The sequence below is a fragment of the Nicotiana tabacum genome, chromosome 14, assembly GCF_000715075.1.
Source record: "Nicotiana tabacum cultivar K326 chromosome 14, ASM71507v2, whole genome shotgun sequence".
Classification (NCBI taxonomy): Eukaryota; Viridiplantae; Streptophyta; class Magnoliopsida; order Solanales; family Solanaceae; genus Nicotiana; species Nicotiana tabacum.
The window spans coordinates 19,963,558-19,977,241 of record NC_134093.1 but is presented as its reverse complement, the minus strand read 5'-3'; positions in this window follow the sequence as shown (position 1 = coordinate 19,977,241).

Genomic DNA, 13,684 nt, shown 5'->3' with positions numbered 1-13,684 from the left:
TTAATTTAAATATTATAAAAAATCAAGTATTTTACATTTATTTTTTTAAATTGATATTTAGACAAGGTGTTAAATTTGTGAAATATTATTTTTGATGAATATTTTGTGAGATTTGTGTACTCATTGTGATTGAGCCGTGAGCCTCTTATTGTGAAAAAATATTGTTGTTATTGATTTATTTTGGTAAGTTAAAATATTTGGGCACTTGAGGTGCAAATTGTGATATATTGTGATATTGATACGCATGCGGTGGTATAAGGTTTGGTGTTGAAACGCATACAGTGAGATAAGGGTGGCTTGATACGCGTGGCTAGTAGGGGAACTACTAGAAGCCATGCCGTGTGATAAGGGTGATTAAAACGCGGGATGCTATTTCGGAAAAAAATATTTTTTTTAACATTAAATGTGAAGGTTGCCATTGTGATATAAGGAAATGAGATATTGTGAATTTATTTATAATTTGGGACTACGAGGCGGTACCTCGGGAGTTCCCTTATTGATATTTCTTTATGGCTGTATTGCCTTTGGTTATTTTGGTGTTTTCCTTAAAGTTGAAAATTTCTATTTTCCTTCCACGATGTGTTATTTGCCCTTATTCTGTGTAGTTAAATTGTGACATACTACTTACTTGATTTTATTATCATTATCATTATTATTATTATTATTATTATTATTATTATTATTATTATTATTATTATTATTGTATTCCATTTCATCTTGTATTTTATTATTCCAGTAGGGGCTGACCTGACCTCGTCACTACTCTACCGAGGTTAGGTTTGACACTTACTGGGTACCGATGTGGTATACTCATACTATGCTTTTGCACATTGCAGATCCAGGTACTTCCTATCAAACCAGGCGTCAGTGAACTAGCCGTACGCGGAGACTTCAAGGTATTTTTGCCAGCATCCGCAGACCTCGGAGTCTCCCTCTATCTTTATTATGTTGTTTTCCTTATTCTCTTTAGACTCTGATGTATAGAGACACTTAGAATAAATTCTTAGAAGCTTGTGACTTATTTCTACCGGGTTTTGGGAGTTGTAACTATTTCAATTGCGGTTTGATTTATTTTATATATTGAGATTTGAGTTTCAGTTTTGTATTCCGCATAATTGATAGGCTTACCTAGTCTTAGAGACTAGGCGCCATCATGACATCCTAAGGAGGAAAATTGGGGTCGTGACAAGTTGGTATCAGAGCTCTAGGTTCATAGGTGTTATGAGTCACAAACAGGTTTAGTAAAGTCTCGCGGATCGGTACAGAGACACATGTACTTATCTTCCAGAGGCTATGGAACTGTTAGAAAAAAATGTTCACTTCTTTGATTCCTTATCGTGCTCATTTGTTGACTTCGAAATTCTAAACTCTTCATTTTCTATTCTCTCACAGATGGTGAGGACACGCATAACTAGATCCGATGATCAGACACCCATGCCCCCTATTGGAGCCGCAAGAGGCCGGGGTCGGGGCAGAGGTCGAGCCAGAGGCCGATGAAGGCCACGTGGTGTAGCCAGAGCACCTGCACGAGCTGCTGCAGAGGAGCCACCAGTAGCTCCAATTGGAGAGCAGGCACTTGAGATGCCTGTTACTACCCCTGCACTCCAGGAGACTCTTGCCCAGTGTTTTACCATGTTTGGCACTCTAGCTCAGACAGGGTTGATTCCACTTGATCCTGCCACATCTCAGGCCGGGGGAGGAGCACACACTCCCGCAGCTCATACCCCAGTGCCATGGGCCCATGTTGACCATGCCCCAGAGGTTATACCAGTGCAACCAGTTATCCCAGTTCGGCCCAAGGTTAGGACAACAGTTTCAAAGGGGGAGCAGCTCATGCTCGAGAGGTACAAAAAGTACCACCCTCCCACATTCAGCAATTTAGCTTCAGAGGATGCTCGGGGTATTCTTGAGGAATGTCACTGTATCCTCTGTACTATAGGTATTGTGGATTCTAGTAAGGTTTCTTTCACGGCATTCCAGCTTAGAGGAGCGGCCTACCAGTGGTGGCAGGCATATGAATTAGATAGTCCGGTTAAGGTAGTTTCACTCACTTGGACTCAATTTTCAGATATATTCTTGAGGGAGTATGTTCCTCAAAGTCTTAGAGATGCATGGCGCGCAGAGTTTGAGCAGTTGCGCCAGGGTTCTATGACCGTGTCAGAATATATGGTCTGATTCAGTTATTTGGCTAGGCATGCACCAGCCTTAGTTGCTACTGTTCGAGAGTGGGCTCACCAATTTATTGAGAGGCTCCACCCTTGTATTAGATTCAGTATATCCCGAGAGCTGGAGATGGACATCACATACCAGCAGGTGGTGTCAATTGCTAGGAGATTGGAGGGTATGCGGATCCCGGAGAGAGAAGAGATGGAAGCTAAGAGACCTCGAGATTCTGGCACATATAATGATTCTCCTGCCCCAGCTATAGCCCGTCATGGTAGAGGCTATGTAAGCAGTCCTATTCATTCAGCACTTCCAGCTTCCAGCGGTATTCCGGCTACTCCCAGACCTCAGGTTTCATATTATGCACCGCTAGTGTCCACTGTACCTCCGGCATGGGGTGCTTTCAGAGGTCAATCCAGTCGATTAGGCCCGAGCCAGTCTCAGCAGCCACGTCCTTTGAGGGCTTGTTTCGAGTGTGGTGACACTTGTCATATAATGAGGGATTGCCCCAGATTTATGAGGGGTGCACCTCCACAGATTTCTCAGGCCCCACCCATTCCACAGGGCCCTCAGGCTTCTCAGGCCATGATTACTGCACCAGTTACCACCCCACCTGCACTTCTAGCTAGAGGTAGAGGTCGGACAGGTAGAGGTCGCCCTAGAGGGGGAGGCCATACCATATTTTATGCCCTTCCTGCTAGGATGGACACAATTGCATCTTATTCTGTTATCATAGGTATTGTTACGGTCTGCCATAAAGATGCATCAGTCTTATTTGATCCAAGTCCCACTTATTCTTATGTGTCATCTTATTTTGCCCCGTATTTGGGCGTATCCCGTGATTCTTTGAGTTTTTCTGTTTATTTATCTACACCAGTGGGTGATTCTATTATTGTTGATCGCGTGTATCGGTCGTGTTTGATTGTTATCAGTGGTTTTGAGACCAGAGCTGATTTATTATTGCTCAGTATGGTGGATTTCGATATTATTTTGGGCATGAACTTGTTGTCGCCCTATCACGCTATCCTTCATTGTTACGCCAAGACGGTGAAGTTGGCTATGCCAGGTCTACCGCGGCTAGATTGGAGAGGTACCTTAGATTATGTGCATAGCAAGGTTGTTTCATTTCTTAAGGCTCAACGAATGGTTGAGAAGGGGAGTGATGCGTATCTGGCCAATGTGAGAGATGTTAGTGTTAATAATCCTACCGTGGAGTCAGTTCCGGTAGTAAGGGATTTTCGAGATGTATTCCCAGCGGATCTTTCGGGTATACCACCCGACAAGGATATTGATTTTGGCATCGATTTGTTATCGGGCACTCAGCCCATCTCTATTCCACCATATTGTATGGCCCCAGCAGAATTGTAAGAATTAAAAGAGCAGTTACAAGAGTTATTTGATAAGGGCTTCATTCGGCCCAGAGTATCACTTTGGGGTGCTCCTGTCTTATTTTTGAAGAAGAAGGATGGTTCTATGCGGATGTGTATTAATTACCGCCAGTTGAATAAGGTTACAGTAAAGAACATGTACCCATTGCCACGTATTGATGACCTATTTGATCAGCTTCAGGGTGCCAGAGTGTTCTCTAAGATCGACTTGCGTTCAGGCTATTATCAGTTGAAGATTCGGGAGCCAGATATTCTGAAAACTGCTTTCAGTACTCGGTATGGTCATTATGAGTTCCTTGTAATGTTATTTGGGCTGAACAACGTCCCAACAGCATTTATGGACTTAATAAATAGTGTATTTCATCCCTATCTTGATTCTTTCGTCATTATGTTTATTGACGACATTATGGTGTATTCCCGGAGTCGGAAAGATCATGAACAACACCTGAGGATTGTGCTTCAGACTTTGAGAGAAAAGAAGTTATATGCAAAATTTTCAAAGTGTGAATTATGGCTTGATTCAGTGGGATTTTTGGGTCATATAGTTTCGTGCGAGGGGATCAAGGTAGATCCGAAGAAGTTTGAGGCAGTGCAAAGTTGGTCTAGACCATCCTTAGATACGGAGATCCGAAGTTTTCTTGGCTTGGCGGGGTATTATCGCCGATTTGTAGAGGTTTTCTCTTTTATCACCGCAGTTATGACCAAATTGACCCAGAAGGGTGCACCATTCACGTGGACCGAGGAGTGTGAGGAGAGCTTTCAAAAGCTCAAGACTACTTTGACTACAACCCCAGTATTTGTGTTGCCTACAGGTTAAGGGTTTTATACTGTGTATTGTGATGTGCCGCGTATTGGTCTCGGCGCAGTGTTGATGCAAGACGGTAGGGTGATTGCCTATGCGTCCAGACAGTTAAAGGTACGTGAGAAGAATTATCCGGTCCACGCCCTTGAGTTAGCAGCTATTGTTCATCTCTCGAAGATTTGGCGGCATTATTTGTATGGTGTCCATTGTGAGGTTTATACCGATCACCAGAGTCTACGACATCTATTTAAATAGAAGGATCTTAATTTGCGGCAGCGGGGATGGTTGTAGTTGCTTAAGGATTATGATATCACCATTCTTTATCATCCCGGGAAGGACATTGTAGTGGCCGATGCCTTGAGTCGTAAGGCGGAGAGTTTGGGCAGCTTAGTATATGTACCGGTAGTGGAGAGGCCATTAGCCTTGGATGTTCACGCCTTGGCCAACCAGTTTGATAGATATTTTTTACATTTTTTAAAAAAAATTGATATTTAGACAAAGTGTTAAATTTGTAAAATATTATTTTTTTTGAATATTTTGTGAGATTTTTGTACTCATTGTGATTGAGTCGTGAGCTCCTTATTGTGAAAAAATATTATTGTTGTTGATTTATTTTGGCAAGTTGAAATATTTGGGCACTTGAGGTGTAAATTGTGATATATTTTGATATTGATACGCATGCGGTGGTATAAGGTTTGGGTGTTGAAACGCATGCGATGAGATAAGGGTAGCTTGATATGCGTGGCTAGTAGGGGAACTACTAGAAGTCATGCGGTGTGATAAGGGTGGCTAAAATGCGGGATGCTAGAAAAATATTTTCTTTAAAATTAAATGTGAAGGCCCCCGCGGTGATATAGGGAAATGAGATATTGTGAATTTATTTATGATTTGGGACTACGAAGCGGTACCTCGAGAGTGCTCTTGTTGATATTTCTTTATGGTTGCATATTCGTTGGTTATTTTGGTGTTTTCCTTAAAGTTGAAAATTTCCGTTTTTCTTCCGCGAGGTGTTATTTTCCCTTATTCTGTGCAGTTAAATTGTGACATACTACTTACTTGATTCGTTCTCATTGTCATTATTATTATTATTTGTCATGACCCAAACCGATGGGCTGCGACGGGCAACCGGTACCTTACTCATATTAACGTAATGTATCTTTCGTATTATACTATCATAGGTAAATGAGCCGGAGAGGCTATCATGAGATAAGTAGAATAAAACATAAGGAAATACTCAATATAGGGTAACCCAACTTGATATACCGACTTATACATATGACGTACGGGCCAATAAGGCCGGCATGATCCTTAATATACTCAAAACATAGGCCGACAAGGCCATACAAGTATCTGTATACATGACATCTGTCTACAAGTCTCTAAGAGTACATAAATATCATAAAGGTCGGAACATGGCCCCGCCATACTAATCTATACATGTCCAAATCATACTGACCAAATAAGCAACTCCGGAGCAAATGGAGCGCACCAACATATTCTGCTGAGTTGATATCCTACTTGGAGGACTCTCAGCGTCCCCAGACAAAAGGAATGTCAGTACAAATAATGTACCGAGTATGTAAGGAATGAAAATTAGTAATTAAAAGACATTAGAGAACCATAGAGTAAAAGACTCAACGTGTAAGTCTAAATAGCTCTGTGAATTATTTCATATTTATAATGTCATGCATACACATATAAATGCCATACCATGCATAGGTATATGCGTTCATAACATCATCAAGCCTCTGAGGGTATCCCATCATATCATCTCGGCCACTGTGGGCAAATCATCAACGTATACCAGCTGATCAGGTAGTGGTACGTATATAACGCCATAACCTTTTTTCATATCCCATATACATATAATATACGCGTATATAACGCCATCTGGTCATGGGTCAATGTACATGTATAAATGCATGAAATGCATAAGAAGTAAGTTTATAAGACTTCTCGGTATGTCATAAGATCAATATGCTTTTCGGATAACTTTATCAACTACATATTTTTCTGAGACCCATGACCAGAAGATATAATAATAAGACACACGGGAATCAAGAATATAGACACCCCTAGTATTTCTATGAATATAGTCATTTATGAAAGACGTGATTTTGCTCGTTTCGTTTGTATCGTATGAATCATGCCAAAAGGAAAGAAGGGATAGCCTTAACATACCTGAACCGATTCTCTTGACAATCCCTCTAACACACGTTAATTGCGACAACACATATAACGGCAGATCGAAGTAGGGGAAATCCATATGATGTTCTTGAGAAAGATTGTATCGTACTCCCTTAGAATCACAATTTCACGCTGCTATAATATTAAGTAGTCTCGTATGAATTTTGTAGCAATTCACGTTGCTATCATTTTGTATAAGTTGCTGAAGCAATTTACATGATAATCTCGTATGAATTCTTTGTTGAAGCCTCACCCGTTACTTAGTATATGTAAAACATCTCCATTCCATTTTGTGAATTTAAAGAGAGGTCTTTTAATAGAATTCTTCAACAAGAATGAGATAAGGTGCACGTACCTTGAAATTTTATTGCCACTACCTCCTTAAGTACCTAATTAGATGGCAATTTGATGCCACAATTCTATAATCCCACGTGGATGTGTTGTCCCCTAATGATTATCCAAAATCCCACTTAATAATTATCCACAAACTTCTAATTTAATACAATAATTATCACCACAATTAATCAATTATCCACATAATTAAGAATTATCTCAAATTACTTAAAATACTACTTACTTTTAACATACTTTATACACCTTACTATCATGGTCATGTGGTACCTTGTATGGTACTAGTCCATAAATACCAGGTATTATAGCTTGGACCGTATTTTATCTCAAAATATCAAACTTCGACGAAACTAGTTTTCTTCGATTTTCTTACCCTCTCACCTTCACGAATTTACTTATCACTTGTTTGAAATAGCATAATACTTATAATCTCAAAATAATCTCATTCCTGAGCTTACACCGATTAACTTACGACGAAATTTTAACGTACGAAAATGCGGGATATAACATCTCAATTTCCGAGCTTTCATCAATTTACTTATGATGTACTTTCACGTACGAAAATATGGGGTGTAATATTATTATTATTATATTGTTAAACCTTTTTCCCCGTCTTTTATTATTCCAGTAGGGTCTGACCTGACCTCGTCACTACTCTATCAAGGTTAGGCTTGGCACTTATTGGGTACCGATATGGTGTACACACACTACACTTCTGCACATCTTTTTGTGCAGATCCAGGTACTTTCTATCAAACCAGGCATCAGTAAACTAGCCGTACGCGGAGACTTCAAGGTATATTTGTCAGCATTCGCAGACCTCGGAGTCCCTCTCTATCCTTATTATGTTATTTTCTTTATTCTCTTTAGACTCTGATATATAGAGACACTTAGAATAAATTCTTAGAAGCTTGTGACTTATTTCTACCGGGTTTTGGGAGTTGTAACTATTTGAATCGCGGTTTGATTTATTTTATATGTTGAGATTTGAGTTTCAGTTTTGTATTCTGCATAATTGACAGGTTAACCTAGTCTTAGAGACTAGGTGACATCACGACATCCTAAGGAGGGAAATTGGGGTCGTGATAGTAGCTTCAAATTCCTTTTGATATGAAGGAAGTTTCTAGTAAAAAGGGGTAGCCCGGAGCACAAACCACTGATCGAGGAAGCCACGCCCAGTAGTGGCTCTACTCTACTAATCCTACTACTAGATACTAGATAGAAAGGATCAACATAAGGATCTTATTTCGAAGCAATCTCTGGAGTTTTTTCTTATCCGAACGGGTCAAAATAGGATTTTATATTGATCTCCAAATATATGCTATTGGGATAGGATGTGTCACGACCCAAAATCCAACTAGTTGTGATGGCACCTAACCCATCCCGTTAGGTAAGCCAATTTTCAACTAACCAATTTCAATAAAAATTATTAAAGCAATTTAAGTGAATAAAGATCATGATCTTATACATCCCCCAAGAACTGGTAGTACAAATCATGAGCTTCTAAGAATAGAGTATACAAAGCGGAAATGAAATAAATACATAGTCTGTTTGAATAATACATAAATAGAGCTTTTATAAATCTAAGGCTACCCTGAACAAGAGGCAGCTACAACAGGAACGCAGGTACATCTTCAAATCCCGCAACCATCGAGCACAGCAACAACATCAATCAACATCTGCACGCAATGTGCAGAAGTGTAGTATCAGTACAATCGACTCCATGTACTGAGTAAGTAACAAACCTAGCCTTAGGTTGAAAGTAGTGACGAGCTTCTACCAAGGTCGGGTCCAAAACCATTAATCCACAACAATTAATAACGACATAAAGCAAATAAAACCATAAGTAACTCAGAGATAAAAAGGCTCAGTCACATCATGATTTCAACAATAATAGTTCTCCCTTTCAAGTACATAAGTGAAAATCTAAATCTTTTGCCGAAGTTGCCAAAAATATGAATAATTTGAGAACATTAATTTTTCCAAAATCCTTTCAATAATAAATAAAATATCTCATTTTCTTTCCCAGATAACCAGTGTAAAACAAATGCAACACTATGCCCATCTGTCAACATGTGTGAGAAATCATGATGCACTCATGTACTCATACTCTCTCAGAGTACTCAATCTCGTTGTCTAGCATTCTCTCTCACTGTGCTCAGCACACTCAATCACTCAGTGCTATACAATACCTGCTACGGCGTGCAGCCTGATCCCTGTTTATAGTCGACTGCGCTCGCTGGGGTGTGTACAGACTCATTAGGGGCTCCTACAGCCCAAGCGCTATAAGCACGCAAAACTCACGTGCTGCACGGAAAACTCAAGTGCTGCACGGAAAACTCACGTGCCATAATATAAATATCTGGATTCGCACGGCCAACTCACGTGCTACACAGCCAACTCACGTGCCATAATAATATAAGGATCCGCACGGCCAACTCACGTGCTTCACGGCCAACTCACGTGCAATAATAATATAAGGATCCGCACAGCCAACTCAAGTGCAATAAGAATATAAGGATCCGCACGGCCAACTCACATGCAATAATAATAAAAGGATAAACACGGCCAACTCACGTGCTGCACGACCAACTCACGTGCAATAAGAAGCCAATAAGGCCTACTGCAGGCAGGCAGCCTCGATCCATATAATAGTAATAATATATATAAAACCAACATGGCCTGCTGCGACGTGCAGCACGATCCCAAAAATATCCTCACAATCTGGCCCTTGGCCTCCCTCAATCATCAATCTCTCCAGTCTCTCTCTCATGGGCTCACAATGTCATGAGAATAACCCAAAATGATGATATGATATATCAATAAATAACAACAGAGACTGAGATATGATATACAATGAAATGAATATGACTGAGTATGAATTTTCAATTTAAACAAATAATCCATAGCAATATGACCTCCGTGGGTCCCAATAATACTGGCACATAGCTTCAACATGATTTTTAATATGCTTTTCAGTTAAATTTCTTTAACACATAAAACTGCATGGAAAATGCCAAGATTATTTAACTACAAAATTCCACAGAAACAATTATGTCATAATTTCTATAGTGCACGCCCACACGCCCGTCACCTAGCATGTGCGCCACCTCCCAACGATTTACATAATACATAAATTCAGGGTTCATACCCTCAGCTCCAAGATTAGAAGAGTTACTTACCTCGAACAGGCCAAATCCAATGTCGAGCAAGCTAAGCAATGCTCCAGAAATTCCATTCTGCGTGTATCAACTTCCAAACGACTCGAATCTAGTCACAATAATTTGCCTCAGTCCACACAATTTATAAGAATTAATTCCATATCAAAATACTAATATTTTCCGAAAATCCAAAATTACGCCCTAAAAATCACCCGTGGGGCCCACATCTCGAAATCTGACGAATCTCACAAAATACGATAACTCATCCAATTACAAGTTCAACCATACTAATTTCACTCAAATCCGACTCCAAATCGGTATTCAAACTTGAAACATTCATTTTGTGACATTATAGAAATTTTCTTCTATTTCTCTTGAAGATTCAATAATCTTACACCAAAAATGAAGATTAATTCATGGAATATAATCACAAGGGAGTTAAGAACACTTACCCCAAGTTGTGTGGAAACTTTCCTCTCCAAAATCGCCCAACCCGAGCTCCAAAATCCAAAAATGGGTGAAAATGTTGAACCTTCGAATTTAAGGTTCTACCCCAGCGATTTCCACATCTGCGGACAAGATTTGCGCACCTATGTATCCACTTGTGCGAGCAAAACATCGCATTTGCGGACTCCACTCGCTGTCCAGTTTTCGCTTCTGCGCCTATCCGTCCGCATCTGCGCTCAGGCAGGTGCGGAATTTTCCCTCGCACCTGCGACCAATGCCTCACAGCCCTCTGCCCGCATCTGCTCGTGCAGGTGCGATTCCGCACCTGCGAAGCATCTTCCGCACCTGCGCACCTCACTTCAGCGCACCCCTGCTCGTACTTGCGAACTCGCACCTGCGACTACTTTTTCGCAGGTACGATTACACCAGAAGGCTTCAGTTCCAGCAATCTTCCAAATTCAAAAATCAATCTGTTAACCATCCGAAACTCACCCGAGGCCCTCGGGTCCCCGTCCGAACATACCAACAAGTTCCATAATATAACACGAACCTACTCGAGTCCTCAAATCATACCTAACAACCTCAAAAATATGAACTACACACGAATTCAAGCCTAATAAATTTCTAAATTTTCAAATTCTACAAACGACGCCGAAACCTATCAAATCAATACGGAATGACTTCAAATTTTGCACACAAGTCACATTTCACATTACGGACCTATTCCAATTTCCAGAATCGGATTCCGACCTAGATATCAAAAAGTCAACCCCCCGGTCAAACTTTCCAAAAATTCATCTTTCGGCATTTCAAGCCTAATTCCACTACGGACCTCCAAATAATTTTCCGGACACGCTTCTAAGTCCAAAATTACCATACGGAGCTATTGGAATCATCAGAATTATATTCCGAGGTCGTTTATACATAAGTCGATATTCGGTCACTATTTTAACTTAAGCTTCCAACATGAAAATTTATTCTTCCAAGCTAACTCCGAAATACCTTAAAACTAAAACCGACAATTCACACAAGTCATAATACCTCGTAGGAAGTTATTCAAGACTTCAAATAGTTGAAAGGAGCGTAAATGCTCAAAACGACCGGTCGGGTCGTTATAATCTCTCCCACTTATATATACATTCGTCCTCGAACGTGACAAGAGTTGTTTCCAAGCCACCAAATCACTATTCCATCTTACCACACATTTACCCGGGGGTGAACCCACGTCACCCTATTCCATATAGGCTTGACAACACATTACAACTGAAATCATTGTTTTAACTTTAGCCCATAAACCTTAGAATTTAATTTCCAACATTTAGAATTTATTTCAAGACACGAATCTTACATTTACACACTGTATGAGTTTGAACAAGCTGTATCAAGCTATAACTATAACCACGGACATAATCACCTTCATATTACACAATCGCATGCTCATAGCACCATTCCTGATCACAGTGACTACTACAAAACCAACCAAATACTAGTATTAAACCCAAATCGAACCAAACTTCATCCCAAAACCTTCGTACACTGTTGATAATAAAAGAAACATGCAGAATCTCGTAACCCTTCAGATCAACAAGTCATGGAGATCTCTCGCCCCAACTAGAACCATAATCACTTTTTGAGCCGACTTTCAATATTATACTCCCGAATATACCGAAATTAAACCTGATAGTACCAATTCCAAGTCCAATGACCTTATATTACTAAACATAACTATTCCACAAACATACCGCACTAATATAACTCGGAGCCTCCGTGCACCAATACGCAACATTCAAATGTACCCACTCATGGAAAATGACTCAAATGAGAGAACTGCCCTGCCAGATTAACAAGTACCGCCACAACAAAATGCTGAAAATTCATCATACATCGTAGAACCATCAACCGATTCTAACACGAGGTTCATATTATATACCCCGAGCCACCCCGCTCAAAATCAATAACCACAGAGAGGCAAATGGCAACAATGCCACACAAAACCTGAAAGAAAATAACCATTACGCAATCGATCATGCAATACCCAAATACTCATCACGCTCAAATTCCGCTATAAAGATCAAACAGAATCGCACCATTCGTGCACATAACCAATGAATCACAACTCCTCGTAGCATAAGGGAGTAACTCACAGATCATTTCAGAACACAAATAAGTTCAACATCAACCGAATGACACATTCCTCAACAATAGCAGCATGGAGCCAACCATTCCGGCTCGGTGTAGAATACACATCTTAATTGGGCCTACCAATGGACCCCCAAATCAACTCTGGTCACCCAAAATTAGACAAATAGACCTCCAAAAATTCACTGCGACTGATTCATAATCCTTCCTATCATCTGGCTAGCTCCGGCCACAACTTCACAGTCCACAACCATGAAACAATCTGCTCCTAAGAACTCCCAATCTCTAAATCCATAGAACACGCGAATCACCATATTTGATTCCATCTCCACCGCCCGAATGCCTAACACTTCTCTCATACATGATCATCCCACGAGAAATACTTTGAAAGTTCTTCCGTACCACTTGACAAAATTGAATATCAGCAGTCTATCAACCATGTGAGTACCGCAATAATAATTTATACATCCGTAAGTCAAAATTCAATGCGCCTTCCGAAGTCTGCCCCTTTCTCATACAACACCAAGTAGTAATAGTATTCATCTAGTTATTTGAAACCGTCCATGTTGTCCAACATTCGTTACCTTCTCTTCAAGACTGTATTGCCACCTTGTACATGAAAATCTAGCTTTCGTACAACACATAACATCTATCTTGCCATCATGTGAAAGGCACAAAAATCTTATTATCAACTTTGAGTCACCAATAATTTACATACCATTTTAGTTAGAAACCTTTCTCTTGCTTCTTTCCAAAAGAAAATCACAATATACAGCACGTTCTCCACACCGGTAGAAACTATCAAGAATACTTTGGAATCCATTTGCACATAATCAATCCCTTAAAACTAAATTCCTCTAACTCGACCAAGTCACGCAGGTCGCCAAGTCCAGGTGTATTGCCACAAAGCACCTGTAGAAAACCCCCATATCATATGCACCCAAAGAACCGATCTTATCCATTACCATACTGATCCAACCTACTACCCAGTTGTCCTATTTTCTCCGAGTCCCTTCCGAATTTGTCTTCAGATTGATAATTCTTCTT